Source organism: Oryctolagus cuniculus, chromosome 10 (assembly GCF_051225735.1).
Source record: "Oryctolagus cuniculus isolate XC-2025 breed Fujian yellow rabbit chromosome 10, ASM5122573v1, whole genome shotgun sequence".
Classification (NCBI taxonomy): domain Eukaryota; kingdom Metazoa; phylum Chordata; class Mammalia; order Lagomorpha; family Leporidae; genus Oryctolagus; species Oryctolagus cuniculus.
Genome location: NC_142876.1, coordinates 125,109,119 through 125,124,172, shown reverse-complemented (window position 1 = coordinate 125,124,172; position 15,054 = coordinate 125,109,119). Strand labels below are relative to the sequence as shown.

General features: G+C 59.6%; 1 protein-coding gene across 30 annotated transcripts in view; it reads left to right on the top strand.

The window, feature by feature from the left end:
* The first annotated feature begins 3,319 nt into the window (after positions 1-3,319).
* The window catches only part of CNTN4 (contactin 4), a 730,703-nt gene continuing 718,968 nt past the window's right edge, over positions 3,320-15,054 (top strand). For 5 of the 30 annotated variants that reach the window (XM_089305711.1, XM_051831894.3, XM_089305704.1 and 2 more), the window contains exon 1: positions 3,778-4,067. The gene's annotated coding sequence lies outside the window, so the exon portion shown is untranslated. Of the gene's footprint in view, positions 3,434-3,777; positions 4,079-4,128; positions 4,454-4,489; positions 4,716-4,755; positions 4,882-5,117; positions 6,205-15,054 lie in introns of those variants that run through there. The other 25 variants (XM_089305703.1, XM_089305682.1, XM_089305691.1 and 22 more) reach the window with 15 other exon arrangements.

Sequence of the window (15,054 nt, the reverse complement as noted above, 5' to 3'; positions counted from 1 at the left end):
TCCCTTGTGCCAGTGAGACACTACTCCAGCCAGCCTTGGAAGGGGAAGGAATTAACTCGGGACCTGAGTTCCAGAAACCTCGGGTGCGGGGGCGCAAGTTTCCCAGCTCTGGCAGACCCTGGAGTCTGATATTTGATGATTCCTGCGCAAGCCCCTTGCCTTCACTCCTGTTAACAGGGCGGACGCTGCGATGGGGGATCTGACGGATGTGTCCAGCCCAACTCCTGTTAACAGGGCGGACGTTGTGATGGGGGATCTGACGGATGCGTCCAGCCCAGGGCTCCGACACTGTCGCTGCTGGTTTCTCAGCCAAGGCTGTGCTGCCAGGGGGGCCAGACCAGAGCTCCAGCTTTTCCCAGTCCCTGAGAAGACACACTTGCAGTTTCTCTCTTCACCTGCACTTGGAGCTATCCTACATGTGAGCAGCTATAATCTCAAAGAGACAACAGCGAAACCACCCGAACCCATCTTGGAAATAAACACGAAGCAGCTCCGGTCTGTAAGAAAAGTCCCATGTGATTGCAGCACCCAACTTATTTGAAGAAGCTGGCAAAAGACAGGGTCCACCTGATCTGACCCCTTCTGTCTAGGGCAGCGTAGTCCTCAAACGACTGTGTGCAGTGGCTGCTGAGCTTCGTGGATCAAAGGAGACGGATTTGCAAAGCTGCCCACTTGCTGGACTTCAAGTGCGACCCTGAGGTCAGTGCTGCAGGCCCTCGAGTGGACCCTTGCAGACACACAGAGAGCTGGCGAAGATTCCATTTGCCCACCACGCCGAGGTCACACAAGGGGCGGCTCACACGGCAGAGGTTCCTCCTGTTTGCAGTATATTTAGATCCACGTCTTAATAATTTGTGTGGGTTTTGTCTGTTCATGAGTTTGCAGTTACAGTACCCCAGGCGCAGTGCAGAAGCGCCGTCTAGAGTTTCTGAGCACAGGGAGAGGCAGTGTGCCTTCTGGAGAACGGTCTGTGTGTTGCATCAGCTTGGCTGGGCCCTGGCCTCCTGCTGCTGGCCGCGGGTTCAAGGTTAACCACTCAGCCATGCATAGTAAGCAAGGCCCCCGATGAGAAGCTCACAGAAGCCAGGCTAGTGTCGATCGCCTGATGGACACGTCTTCCCGGGGGCCTTTGGGGAGTTGGCACTCTCCCTCCCCTTGGAGTGACTGAGTGTTTCCAGCGAATTTATAAACACTGCTGAGAAACCCACAGTGAACTTGGGCTCTGCAGGGGAAAATGTCTGGAGCTATTGTTTCCGAGTTTTGCATAAGGAAGGGGGTCCAGCCTGGGGGAGGTGTGGAGGGCAGGACAGTGGCAGCTGACTGCCTCCTGCTTCTACCTTTCCTGGCCTGACTTTGGGTGGAGGTTCGCAGCCGTGTTTACAGAGCAATCCTGGCTGGGGTGTCAGGCTCCAGTGCCTGTCATCACAGCCTTCATGGCAACCCGCCCTGAGCCGCTGTGTGCTGATCATCGTTAGCCCACTGTGCCTGTTGGAAGCTCAGGCGCGATCCGTCACTAAAACAATGGCACGGAGGCAGCTGGTGGCAGGCTGCGCTGAAAATCCTCACCTGGGCTCCATCGTGCTGCAGCCCATTCCAGACTGAGCAGGAAGCTCAAACAATGCCTCCCCGGCTTGATCCCAGCAATTTGAACTACATCTTAAAAGTGGGGAGCAGGGCTGTCTTTGTGGTGCTGCAGGTTAAGCCAACACTTGCAGCACCCCCATTTGCACAGTTTGCACAACACCCCCAGAGCAGCTGTTTGAGCCTGGGATGCTCTGTTTCCAATCCAGCTCCCTGCTAACACACCTAAGAAGGCAGCAAGGCGCGTGGGCCCCTGCCGCCATGTGGGAGACCAGGATGGAGACCAGGATGGAGCTCCCGGCTGCAGCCTGGCCCAGCCCTGGCTCTTGGGGGCATTTGGGGAGTGAACCAGCAGATGGAAGCTCTCTACCTTTCAGCTGCTCTGCTTTTTAGATAGATAGATAGATAGTAGATAGATAGATAAAATTTTAAAGCCCACCCCTCGGGAGGTGCATGACGGGTGGGCGGGCAGAGGAGTGTCCTGGACTGAGTGGCACCTGCGCAATGCATTCTGCCGCAGTCTCCAAAAAGTCAAAAACGTTCTCCAGGCTGACTCCCCTTGAGAGTGATCAGACCTCGTTGAAACTGGTTTAATAACCGTGTGCAGGGAGATCTCGTGTCCAAATGGACTCCTGCATTAAGGAGATGTGGGGGTGGAACTTGTTCGTGGGTGGACGCTGCCATGGGAGGAGGCCTGGCGGAGAACTGTGTCCCTGGGGCTCCCCGTGCCCCCTGAGGAGCGCCCACCGGATACCGCAGCCACTGTGATGGGCGCCCAGCCCGCCCGGATCTGTCTGGAATGTTCGCAGCCCCGACCCCCACTCCCTCACACAAGGAGTCTTCCAGCAGAGGCTGCGGCTCTGATTCCCCCAGGCCAGGAGAAGCCGCGGTCCATCAGGACACGCTGGGGCGGCGCTGGCCGGGGCTTGTCCGTGGGCGCGGCAGGGAGGCGGCTCCCGGGTCCCGGTGCGGTGGACGCCCAGTGCCACGACCGGGTCCAGCCCTGCTGCCACCGCCGCTGTGGACCGCGCAAACCCGAGCCCAGGGCGGGGGCGCCCGACCCAGGATCCAGGTGAGAGAGAGGCACACTCACATAACCGGATGACGACGCGGCGGGGGTTACCGGGACCCGGTCGGGAACGTGGATACCTGCCTGGCCTGTGGTGCCCGGGAGAAGGACACAGGCTGAGCTTTGGTCTCAGAGGTTCTGTGCACTCAGAGGGCACCTGCATCCACTTCTGTTGCTGTCCTTGTATGTTTTTACTGAAAATTATATATTATATATATATATATTTCACTTTGTAAACATTTATTTGAAAGGCAGGCTTAGAGGGAGAGAGGTCTTTGATCTGCTGGTTCACTCCCCGGATGGCTGCAATGGCCAGGGCTGGGCCAGACCAAAGCCAGGAGCCACCAGCATCATCCGGTCTCCCTCATGGGTAGCAGGGGCTCTAGGACTTGGGCCATCTTCCGTTGCTTTCCCAGGCCATTAGCAGGGAGCTGGACTGGAAGTGCACTCTGCACCCATATGGGACGCTGGCTTTGCAGGCGCGGCTTTGCCTGCTAAGCCACAGCATTGGCCCCTGAATACAGTTCCTTTAAATAATAAAATAAATGAAAACAACAGACAAATCCCCAGTCCAACACTGAGCGAACAAGACTGCTGCACTCGCAGGCAGGAGCTGCAGGGTTGCACGCGGCGCACGCGGCCAGCGGCCGCTGCAGCTCTGGGTGCGCAGATGCGGGCCCAGCAAACCCTCAGGAGAAACGCGGCTCCACCCAGCGCGCGCAGCCCTGGCCCCGCGCCTCGCCACGGCCCCTCCAGCGCAGCGACTCCGCAGAGCACGCGCAGGTAAAAGTCCCTCTTCCGGCTGCTCCAGTTCCGCTCCGCCGCCCGCCCCCAGCCCCGGCTCCTCCTGAAGATGCGCCCGAGGTTTGGGTGTACGGGCAGGTCGCGCCTCCTTGTGCCCCGGTGCTCAGCGACGTCGCCTCGGACACACCCCTGGCCTGCAGCCCCCACGCCCTGCTCGGGAGCCGGGACGATGGTCTCCGCGGGCCTGGGGACCAGCGAGGCGTCGCTACCAGTTCTCGCGCAGTGGTCCAGGCGCGCCTCCCCAGCGGCAGTCCATCTGCGCCCCCAAGCTCCCCCCGCAGGTGCGTCGCCTCGGCGCGCGCCTCCTCCGGCAGTGCTCTGAGCATGCCCAGCTCGGCCGCGCGCCGCATCCCAGCCACGCGCGGGCGCCTCCCCGCTCCCCGCCCCTCTCCACTCCCAGCGCGCCCCTCCTCTCCGCGGCTGCGGAGCCGGCAGCCCGAACTCCGGCGCGCCGGGTTTTTGGAGCGGCCGCGAGCGTGAGGAGGACGTAGAGCGCGGCACCAGGCAGCTCCAGGTCCACACCAGGATTGGCCGCAAGTGGGAAGGTTCGCTCTGCACGGGGACCCCGGCCGGTGCCGACGCCGCGCGCGGATCCTGCCAACACCGCGCTCAGGTGCGGCTCAGGTGAGCGATGCGCGCGCTGCTCCCGGCTCCCTGGAGCGCGGATTTGGGGAAAAACAGGGTTCCTGCGGGCTGGAGGATGGAGAGGAGCTGCCCGCCCGCGGCTCTCTCTCATGCAGGGCTGGACCGGCCCGAGCGAGCGGGGCGGCCCTCCGAGTCTGGCCGCGGGCACTGAGCGCCGCGAGCCCAGGAGGAGGCAGGGCCGCGGCGACCCTTCTCCCTTTCAGCCAGAACATAAGTTTGTTGCGCTGCGAAGCGAGCTCCGAGCCGGGAATGCTAGGGGACCCTTGAAATCCGCTCCGCCATCCAGCTCAGGACGTGCCCCTGGCGCGCAGATGATGGCCCGGTCGCTAGCGGGGTTCCCTCTGCGGGCCAGAGGTGAGGAGGGCGGACGTGGGCTGTAGGTGGCAGGGCCGCTGGAACAGGAGCCGCGGCCGCGACCGGAAAACCGCGGAGACAGAGACCGGCGTGCGGGGCCCCGCCGAGCACCGGGCTCGGGGCCAGGCGTCTGGGCAGCGGCGAGCTGTGGCCGCGTCCCCGCTCGGGCGGAGCGCTCCTGGCTTCCCAGCTTCTACCAGGGCGCCCTTAGGGGCGGCACTCTTTTCCAGCAACTTTTCGGGGGTCTCCAGGAGCTGGTGAGGTACGTTGGGCTACCACCTTGTCCACTCGCTGGACCCAGACAGCGGCGAGAGGCGCGCCCGGCCCCCGCGCGCTCTCCTGAGACAGAGGGCGCAAACCCGTGGCTGCGTGCGTTTCCCGTCTGTGCGCCTCGAGCCGGTGTCTGACTCCTAATGGGAGGCGTGGAGGTGAGGGCGGGAGGACTGGGCTCCCCGGTGGCCGCGCATGGTTGCGCCCGCTGGCACAGCCGGCCGCGGGGTTGCGGGCGCGCGGGGTCTGGCGCGCCGAGGCTGCCGGAGGTCGCGCGGCGCGCGTCGGGGCTCAGCGCTCTGGCTGCGCGGCCAGCGCGGGGAGAGGCGAGGGCCTGCGTGGGGGGCTTGGCCGGTCTGGGCGACGTGCGGGGAGTCGGGCTCCGGGAACTTTCTCTGTTTTTCCCGCTTGGATCGACACGGGGTGGGAAGAGTGTCTTCTAATTGCATGGGAGCGCCCGCGGCGCCGGTGGCGGGAGTCGGGTGTTTCAGGGCGGAACGCCACTGGGCTGGCGGCTGGGACACCCCCGGAACCCCATGTCTGTTTTTTTTTGGGGGGGTCGTTTCTTCAGGGACTGAGGCGGGGACGCGGGGGAGGTCGGCACCTTTGCGCCCCGGGCGTCCCAGTCAGCTCTCCTCGCCCGGGTGGGCGCGAAGCGCACGCGTCACGCGCGGACTCCGCGAGGCGCTCTGCGGTGATTTCGCCTTCGGTGTAGGCTTGCCGGCTCCTCGGGATCCGGGGCTGTGCGCCTCCGCCGCGGTCCGGGAGCGGAGGAGGGCGAGGGCTCAGGGCTTCCAGAGAACGTCGGTTTTGCTGCTGGTCTCTGCCGATCGCAGCTGCGCCTCTTGGCGGAGGCTGATCGTTAAACTTCGTTCTGTCCACTCTGGGCCCTGCCAGGGCGCCGCGCGCGCGGGAGAACTCGTCTTTACCACTGGGGCTGAGATTGTTAAGAAAGAGAGATTATTTATTTGAAAGGCAGAGCGACAGGAGGGGAGGGGGGAGCGCGCGCGCGGTAGTGTTCTACCACTGCTTCACTCCCCAAATGGACTCAACAGCCAGATTTAGGCCAGGCTGCAGCCAGGAGCTCCTCCAGGTCTCCCACGTGGGTGCAGGGCCCAAGGACCCGGACCATTTTCTAACGCCGGCCCAGGTGCAGAAGCAGGCAGCCGGGACGCCAACTGGCGCTCCACCTGCGCCTCCCAGGCAGGGGCTTTACCAGCTGTACCAAAGGCGGGCCCTAGAGGCTGAGCATCTGAGAGGCACCTGTGTGCGGGCCGCTGGGCGTGGGCGGAGTTAAAGCCAGGTGGGCGGTGATGAGGTGACTACAGAGCGCCCTCCACGGTGCGGCTGGCGGCTGGCTTGGTTCCTCGGGGCTTTGCCCGAGGCTCTCAGCTCATTCTCCTGTAAGCACGGAACACCACCATGGCCGGACACTCTCCTGAAGGGTCACGGGCACCTGTGACTCCAGTCGAGGTGAAAGTGTGAGCACAACCTAATTGCACTCTCAGAGAGGCTTCTCCACCTGTGTCGTCTGATAGTCAATGCTTTTCACGTGCGCACTTTGCGGTTCCTGCCCTAGACAAAAAATGAGTTCCCATCTCCTTCTCAAGGAACTCATCTTTTGTGAGAACTTGGTTCCTAAGATTGTGATTAAACGACTGTGGTTCTTGTGATAGGCAGGTGTGAGGGTAGGGAATTCTTTTTTTCTGGTGTGTGTGTGTGTGTGTGTGTGTGTTTTTCCCCACACAGCAGTGTTTGAAGGAGGAGGGAGGCAGGCCAGAGTTTGTACCTGATGTACTGGCCTTTGTTTTTTTAACAATGACTTTCAGAAAGAACCTTGACCACACACTGGTGAAATGTGTGCCTTGGTAGCAGACATTGTTCCACCATCTGCTGCTGATAAATGCACACAGAGCAGAGATGCAGGATGGCGGGAGGTCTGGTGTCCTGGCCCCTCGGGGTGTGGGAGGTCTGGTGTCCTGGCCCCTCGGGGTGTGGGAGGTCTGGTGTCCTGGCCCCCAGGGTCTCAGGGTGTGGGAGGTCTGGTGTCCTGGCCCCCAGGGTCTCAGGGTGTGGGAGGTCTGGTGTCCTGGCCCCGGGGTGCAGGAGGTCTGGTGTCCTGGCCCCCAGGGTCTCAGGGTGTGGGAGGTCTGGTGTCCTGGCCCCCAGGGCCTCAGGGTGCAGGAGGTCTGGTGTCCAGGCCCCCAGGGTCTCAGGGTGCAGGAGGTCTGGTGTCCAGGCCCCCAGGGTCTCAGGGTGCGGGAGGTCTGGTGTCCTGGCCCCCAGGGTCTCAGGGTGTGGGAGGTCTGGTGTCCAGCCCCAGGGTGCAGGAGGTCTGGTGTCCTGGCCCCCAGGGTCTCAGGGTGCAGGAGGTCTGGTGTCTAGGCCCCCAGGGTCTCAGGGTGTGGGAGGTCTGGTGTCCTGGCCCCAGGGTGCAGGAGGTCTGGTGTCCTGCCCCAGGGTGCAGGAGGTCTGGTGTCCTGGCCTCCAGGGTCTCAGGGTGCAGGAGTTCTGGTGTCCCGGCCCCCAGGGTCTCAGGGTGTGGGAGGTCTGGTGTCCGCCCCGGGTGCAGGCCCACTGGGAGGCCTCTGCTGCCCTGACTTGCTCGCCCTTCCTCTCCTCACCTCTGCTCCGCTGTTGCTGCAAACATCCTGCAGTGGGATTCGAGCTGTCAGAGGTTGAGTGCAGCTGGAGTCAGGAGCAGATAAAGGGAGACCACGTCCCCCCACTTTGGAGAAGCAAGCGTGAGGGCCTGGGGTGTCAGCTGGGGAGGTGGAGCCCCGAGGGCGGAGAAGCCCTCCTCCCCTAGCAGCCATTGCCCAGGCTTGGGGATGCTCACGGCTAACACTGCTTCTCCTGGCCTTTCTGTTGCTCTGCGTTCTCCCCAGAACCAGGGAAGGACCCTCTCCTGGTGCCTGAGCGCCCCAGACCTTGCTGGCATTGTCTGCAGGGCCACAGGACCGGGACCTACAGCTGGGGCCCCTCAGCCAGAGCTGAGCCCCCCATCCCGTCTGTCTCCCGAGTCTGCCCTTTACCAAATGGTTCCTGGCACCTGTGGCTCCCAGTGGCCGCGGTGAACATGTGGAGTGGACAGACAGGGCGTGCCCCCCCCACCTCAGAGCCCTTCCTGAGGCTTCCTCACGGTGGTGGTGCCCCTGCCCTCTGCAGACCCTTTGCACACACGTCCTGCTCCTTGCCTGCTGCCATGCCCTGACCCCCAGGTCCCAAGATGTCTGTTTTACAATTCTGTAAACTCTTCTTCCCTCCAGTTTTCCTCTCTTCCCTGCTGTTTGTGTACACGTGTGTGCGTGGTGCATGCGTGCCCCTCAGGGTTCCCGTGATAGAATCTCAGTTGCAGCACTCGGAGGCGGGCCTTTGGGGGGTGAGGTGGGCTCATGAGGGTGGAGGCCCTGTTGGTGACAGTACAAGGAGAGGCAGACTGGAGCCAGCGTGTGTGCTGTGTCTCACTGTGTGCTGCGTGTGCCACCCGACGAGGGCCCTGGATGGACCCCAGTGCCATCTCCTGGGAGCCAAGAGAACCCCGTTGTTGAGAACAACCCAGCCTGCGGAATGCAGTTTGAGCCACAGGAAGACGACTGAGGTGGCGTGTGTGTGCCTGTGTGTCCACCCAAGCTCCCCCCGCCCCCGTGTGGTTTAGATGGTGAGAGGTCGGAGTAGCCCTCCAGGGCTCACTGCCATGTGTCAGGCCCCAGGGCCTGGTGACAAGCTGGCACGGGCTGCAGTAGTAAGCTCCACCCTTGCAGCTTTTCCGTCCTGCCCAGGTGAGGTTGTCCAGCGTCCGTAGCTCTGGTCCTGACCGAGCTCCTCTCCCTGGGCTCATGGCAGGGCCAGACCCTTCCTGTCCTGTGGCCTGTGTCCTAGAGCCCTCATCTTCAGCCTGGGCTGGGTGCAAGCAGATACGGGGTGTAGCGACATGTCGGGAGGCTGCCCTGGGCTGGTGGGCGGACGCGGTCCCAGGGCGTTCCTCTCTGCAGGGTGGCTGAGTGTAGCTGAAGCTGCGGAGGAGGAGAGGGGAGGCAGCAGGGAGCTCTGGTCCACTGCTTTTCCAGCTGGACTCCATGCCTGTCCTGATCCGACCCCTGTGACAACCAAGGGACTGGGACCAGAAGGATGTCCTCTGCGCTGCAGCCATTTGCTGCCACAGAGAGCCCGAGCTGCGGGACCCCAGGTGCCCTAGGAGGAGGCCAGAGGTGGGAGGTCCCCTTGCTCTGAGCCCCCCAGTCCAGCGGGGCCGGCTCTGGGCCTCCCAGGTGGTGCCAGTGCTGTCCTGGCTCCCAGCCAGCCCTTTGGCTGAGGCTGCTTTGGGCTGGTTTTTTTTTTTTTTTTTTTTTTTTTTTTTTTTTTTTTTTGACAGGCAGAGTGGACAGTGAGAGAGAGAGAGAGAAAGGTCTTCCTTTGCTGTTGGTTCACCCTCCAATGGCCACCGCAGCTGGTGCGCTGTGGCTGGTGCACCGCGCTGATCCGATGGTAGGAGCCAGGTACTTCTCCTGGTCTCCCATGGGGTGCAGGGCCCAAGTACTTGGGCCATCCTCCACTGTACTCCCGGGCCACAGCAGAGAGCTGGCCTGGAAGAGGGGCAACCGGGACAGAATCCGGCACCCTGACCGGGACTAGAACCCGGTGTGCCGGCGCCGCAAGGCAGAGGATTAGCCTAGTGAGCCGCGGTGCCGGCCTGGGCTGGTTTTTCACCTGAGGTCTACCCTGAGGGGTAGGCAAGAACAGAGGAGGAAAGGATTTGGGATAAAGATGGGGTCCTGTTGGCTTTCACTGCTGGGTGCACTTGGCGTGTCTTCCTGGCTGAGTGCCTGACCACAGGCCCTCTCCTGTAGGGAGGTCGTCCGAGGGCAGAGCCACACACAGCAGTGCCCGTGCCCCTGGACTCCTCCCGGAACCCTGCACCTGACGCTCCTCAAACCCGACCTCTCCTCATGGAGTTATGGGAGGGAAGTGGGGTGCAGGCTACACCCTGGGTGCGTGGCCTCTTGGAGGGGACTCGGCCCTGCTGGGCGGAGCTTTCCCTGCCCTGCGCTTCCCCGTAGGCCCCAGCCCAGGGGAGCAGCCTCCACACTGCGCTTGAACTGCGCGTGGGGTGCTCGTGGTCTGTGTCTGCCCGGTCTTGCGTCCAGTCTCCTCTCGCGGTCCCTTCCCCCATGCTCTCTCAAGTTGCTCAGTGCCCGGCTGCAGCAGAACCCGGCTCCAGGAGCGCTCCCTCTGCTGGACACAGTCCCCTTGTTTCTGACCCCAGAGGAGGAGCCCATCCCCGGGCCCACGAGGCCCCTGTTTCCCCCAGGACTGATGGGTTTCCAGGATGCCTGACAGTCCTCTTTAACAGCTGTACTGGGATGTAACTGGTACGTGTTCCACATGCACTATGTGCACAGTTGGGTGACTTGGATGTGACTTTGCTTATGTGACCATTATGACAATCAAGGAAATACACACACCCTTCACTGCAGAAAGCTTCATTGCTGACCCTCAGGTAATTTCTAATGATTAATTAACTTGAAAGTCAGAGTTACATAGCTAGAGGAAGAGACAGAGAAAGAGAGAGAGAGAGGCATCTTCTCTCCATTGGGTCACTCCCCTGATGGCCACAACAGCCAGGGTTGGACCAGGCTGAGGCCAGGAGCTTCTTCCAGGTCTGTCATGTGGGTGCAGGAGCCCAAGCACTTGGGCCATCCTCCACTGCTTTCCCAGACCATTAGAAGTGGAGCAGCCGAGTCCAGGTGCCCACATGGGATGCTGGCACTGCAGGCAGCAGCTTTACTGGCTATGCCACAGCGCTGGCCCTGACATTGACTTTCAGAGCGAGGAAATCGCCAGATAGACTGGGACGAGTTAGTTGCCCGACTCCGACACGGTAATCACACTCATGTCAGGTGTGTGCTGTGTACTCCCGTGTCAGGTTTCACTGCCACGAGTGTCCGGAGACAGTCGGTGAGAGCTTGGGATTCTTATCAGTCCTTGATCCCCAACAAGTAATGTACTTTTCCAAGGATTAGGTCCATCCCCCGCAGTAGTGGGGTAGTAGGTATCGTGTAGGGACATCCAGCTCATTAAGGGCCACTTAGTTTAGTGACGGCTGCATGTGAATCGTCACCAAGTACCCAAGGCCACAGGAGTTTAGTGAAGATTCTGTGCAGTGCCGTGTGCCACACCAAGTAGAACATCGCCCAAGTCCTGGTGAGCTCCCAGTGAGCAGTCCTGTAACAGGTGATCGTTGTTTGCCTTTAAGAAATTCTTGCCTAGAACGTGGCGGGTGCCCCAACTGTGATTAAACTCGGAATCCATATTCACAGAGCATTAGTGATAGAACCGGGAGTCTGCGGTGAGTGGGGAGAGCAAGTCCGTGGGAGTGACAGGAATTATTGGCAGTGGTTATTTGGTCTTTGAAAAAGCAGGAGTGGATGGCAGTATTCCTTCCTTTTAAGAATAGGTTTGGTTTTTCTTGCTTATTTAAGCCATAGTCAATACTATTCAAGGTCTGGAAAGGGAAAATATTTTCCATTGTGTGGGCAGGGACAGTTTCAGCTTGTAATGTTTATTTTTTTAAATTGATTTATTTTAATGTCAGAGTTACACAGAGAAGCAGAGGCAGAGAGAGAGAGAGGTCTTCCACCCGCTCATTCACTCCCAGATGGCTGCAATAGCCGGAGCTGTGCAGATTCGAAGTCAGGAGCTAGGAGCTTCTTCTGGGTCTCTCACACGGGTACAGGGGCCAAGGACTTGGACCATCTTCTGCTTTCGCAGGCCATAGCAGAGAGCTGGATCAGAAGTGGAGCTGCTGGGACTCAAACCGGCGCCCATAATTGGATGCTGGCACTACAGGCGGTGGCTTTACTTGCTACACCACAGTGCTGGCCCCTCATAATCTTAAAATGGGAATCTTTCGTAATTAATTAGAGGTGGTACATTTTGGGGGATGGTTCATGACAAATGAAGGTTGGGACAGCAGAACCATAGCTGATTCTGTAATTATCTTGGAAAGCCAGCATGGAAGGTCTGCTGTGTCCGTAACACAGTACAACAGCCTCTCTGGCTTCAACTGGATCTTGTCTGTGAAAATACGTTGTTGGCTGTACGCTTGCAGTTCTGCGTGTGCAGAACATTCGTGTTGTCTGTGGCATTCGGGTTTCTCGTGGAAGTTTCCCGTGGGGCCAGGTGTTGCACACGTGCTATCCTGAGAAGGGTTCAGCTTAGACGAGGAGGGATGTGGCGTAACCTAAGGCTGGCTTCCCGGCACACTGCCGTCCCTCTCGCTGTGCGGTGTGCATCGTCCTGTGTCATGAAGGCTCTCCAGCTATCAGTGACAGATCGGAACATCTTCGTCTTCAGTGATTCATTTGATTAGCTACCAGCTCGCTATTGATCCCCACTCCTTGCACATTAGCAAGTTAATTGGGGTGTCCGGGCACCATTTTTACTGTATTTAATTGGGTGGGTGACATCCTTGCAGAGGTAATGATTGCTTACGTCACATACCTGATTCCTGGAAGAAATCACAGCACATACGTGGTTTTCTAGAACCCATGGATCTGATGGTCTTTGTTCTGAATGACAGTGGTGTTTTAGAGGCAGCCCTGTCACAGGTGAGGAAGCCTTCTGATGACACAGGGCGTCCGTGGCACACGCACGCTAGAGCAGCCTGGGCCGCACGCCCGGGCTCATCCTCGCCCTGCCTCCTGCCAGCTGTGTGAGCCCAGGCCCGTGCGAACTCCTCCCAGGGAGCTGAGCCTCCTCCCGTGCCCGAGTGTGGTCTCCCTGCAGACGTAGTCGGGGTTCTGTGCAGCCACGGGTGACCTCCTGGAGCGTGTTGTGTGGCCATTCCCGTGACAGCCGGGCGCCGGTGCCCCTGAGGTGCTGGTCCCCTGCCACACTGCGGTGCGTCCTCGTGGCTGGCCCCTGGCTTCTGTGGCCCTCTTGCTGTTGGCGTTTGCACACTGGGAGCGCCCACAGGCAGGCTGCTCACACGGCCCAGTGAGAGGGAACGGGTTCCAGGGAGGCTCCGAGGGCCTCGCTCTGTTTCTCTCTTGCTTTGTTGTTGAGAAGGCACAGGCTCAGCTCCACTTTCTGCTCTTCCTGGCTCCCGTCCTGAGAGGCAGAGGCCGGGAGGCCCTCGGCTCGGAGCCGTGTGGCGTGCTGTGGTTGGAGCTGAGCGCTGTAACTGCATCGAGAACCTTCTTTTAATCCATACTCGTCTTCGGAGCAGAGTGGGCTCCTGTTCTTTCAAATTAATGAACGGCCCAGATTTAGTAGGTTTCAGGATGTGGCTCCTCCGATCAACAAGTCTTCAGGGAAGGAATATCTAACGTGGCCCATTGCTGGGAACGGCAGACCCCAGGTTCCAGGCTGGAGGGGAAGCCTCTGCTCTGCAGGCAGACCTGGTGGCTGAAGAAGATTCTCTGTGTCCTGTCTGTGACATCGGGCCAAGTGCTGTAGCCCCTCCTGGCCTCACCGTCCCATACACAGCAGGGAGGCTGTCCTGGGGGCTGTGAAGACTGAAGGAGCTAAGTGTTGCAGGGACAGGCGGTGCCGGCCTCAGAATTAGGGCGTGCCTGAGAATGCCGAGCGTCCCCTGGGATCCAGCGTGACTCCTGTGGTGTGAAATCCGCCAACGTTCCAACTTTCACCCTTGCGCTCTGTTCTGCTCAGATGGGCGCTGAGGCGGGCAGTGCTTGCAGCTGGGTCTTCGGGCCCAGGGCGGGCGGTGCCTTCTCCCCGCCAGCCGCGTGGCCGTGTTTCATGGCTGGGGCTGACGGAAGCCGCCGCATCCCGACCGAGAGGAGATGAGCACGGCTTCCTTCTGGAGCGGTGGCTCTGGCTGTGGTCAGGAACCTGATTTATTAAAAAGGATGAATTACGGAGCCGCTGCTCATCGGTATTCCGTGTGCCTCGGCTCCTGCCCACCCTGCAAAGGAAATGCTGACATGCGACGGAGTAGAAATCTAAAAATGTTTCGAGTTGCTTTCAGTCAAATGTGATTGAAATTTTCTAAAAAGATTTACACGTTTTTATTTGCAGCACTGACAGTATTGGAAAATGAATTTGTGTTTCTTCTGGAAAGTAGCAGCCACTCTGTGGGTGCTTGGAATTTTAAAACTTAGCGGGCGTGGCGGTCCTGGTGGCGTGTTATTAATACGCATGCACTGATTGGAAGAGAACCGAGTCGAGCTGATTTTCCCCCTGTGCTTTATGTTCTTCTAAGAATGCAGTGTTGGCAGTAAGCTTGTTGAGGTAGCTCTATTCCGTCCCGGTGGGCAGGGTTACGACGACTGTGGAACTAAAAGGATGCTTCTGTCGCAGGTCGTTTCAAGTTCGTCATTTAAGCTCATTGCTTGGATGTCTGAGTGACTTTTCTGTGTTTCTCTGTTTCTGACCAGTACAATGAGAATTTGACACTTTCCCTTACGCTTTCCACGCTACCCAGGGGCCCAGCCAACTCCCGCCTGAAGCTGCGTTTCTTGACAGACTTGCGTCTGTGAGTCTCGGTTTGGGCTCGGCTGTGGGAGGTGCCTCCGTGCAGCCTTGTCGTCGCCCATTGGCTGTGCTGGTGACTTCCAGGATGCACTGCCTGGTTCTTCTGGGCCCGACGCACGCGGGAGTCCTGAGCTGTGAGAAGCCTTCAGTGGGAAGGATGTGCGCATTCATCCTCTCGGCTACCCGGGGGGTTGCATGTCCCAGAGCTGCAGAGAGGTGGTCACGCAGAGGGGTGTCGCCACCCCCGACCGCCTCACTGACGTGGGCTGATCAGGCGCAGTGCGTGGAAGGACTTCAGAAGTGTGTGGGAAGCATGTAGAACAGCAACAGAAAGCTGCGTGGATTTCTTTCTTTCTTTTTTTTGCACTAAAGTAACACTCTAGTTAATTCCATTTCCCACAACCTTGTATCTGAGTGTAATATGATGACCCGGCAGCAGAGCTCGTCGGCGGTTGCTGGTGCTCCTTGCATCTCAGTGCCTGAAACTGCAGTCTGTAATCTCAGGACAGAAATCGCTTGCAGGAGGCGTTGGTCGCTGGCCTCGTGTCACTGAGTTCACAGCTGGGCGTCTCCTAGGGTTGGTGAGCAGTGCGGAGCCTCAGGTGCACCCCAGCGCTGCTGTATCAGGACCACATTTTAGCAGGCGATCTGTGTGCACGTCATTGGAGGTGATAGACAATACTTTTCATAACATTCTTACCCACATCAGCTGGTGCCCACCTACAAGACCTAAATCTCAAGCATATACTCTGCGTGCTCAACCGTAGAGCAAGGCCCCTGCACCATAAAATAAAAAGTAGGTGCAGCCGATCACGTGTGTGTTGAGCATGCGC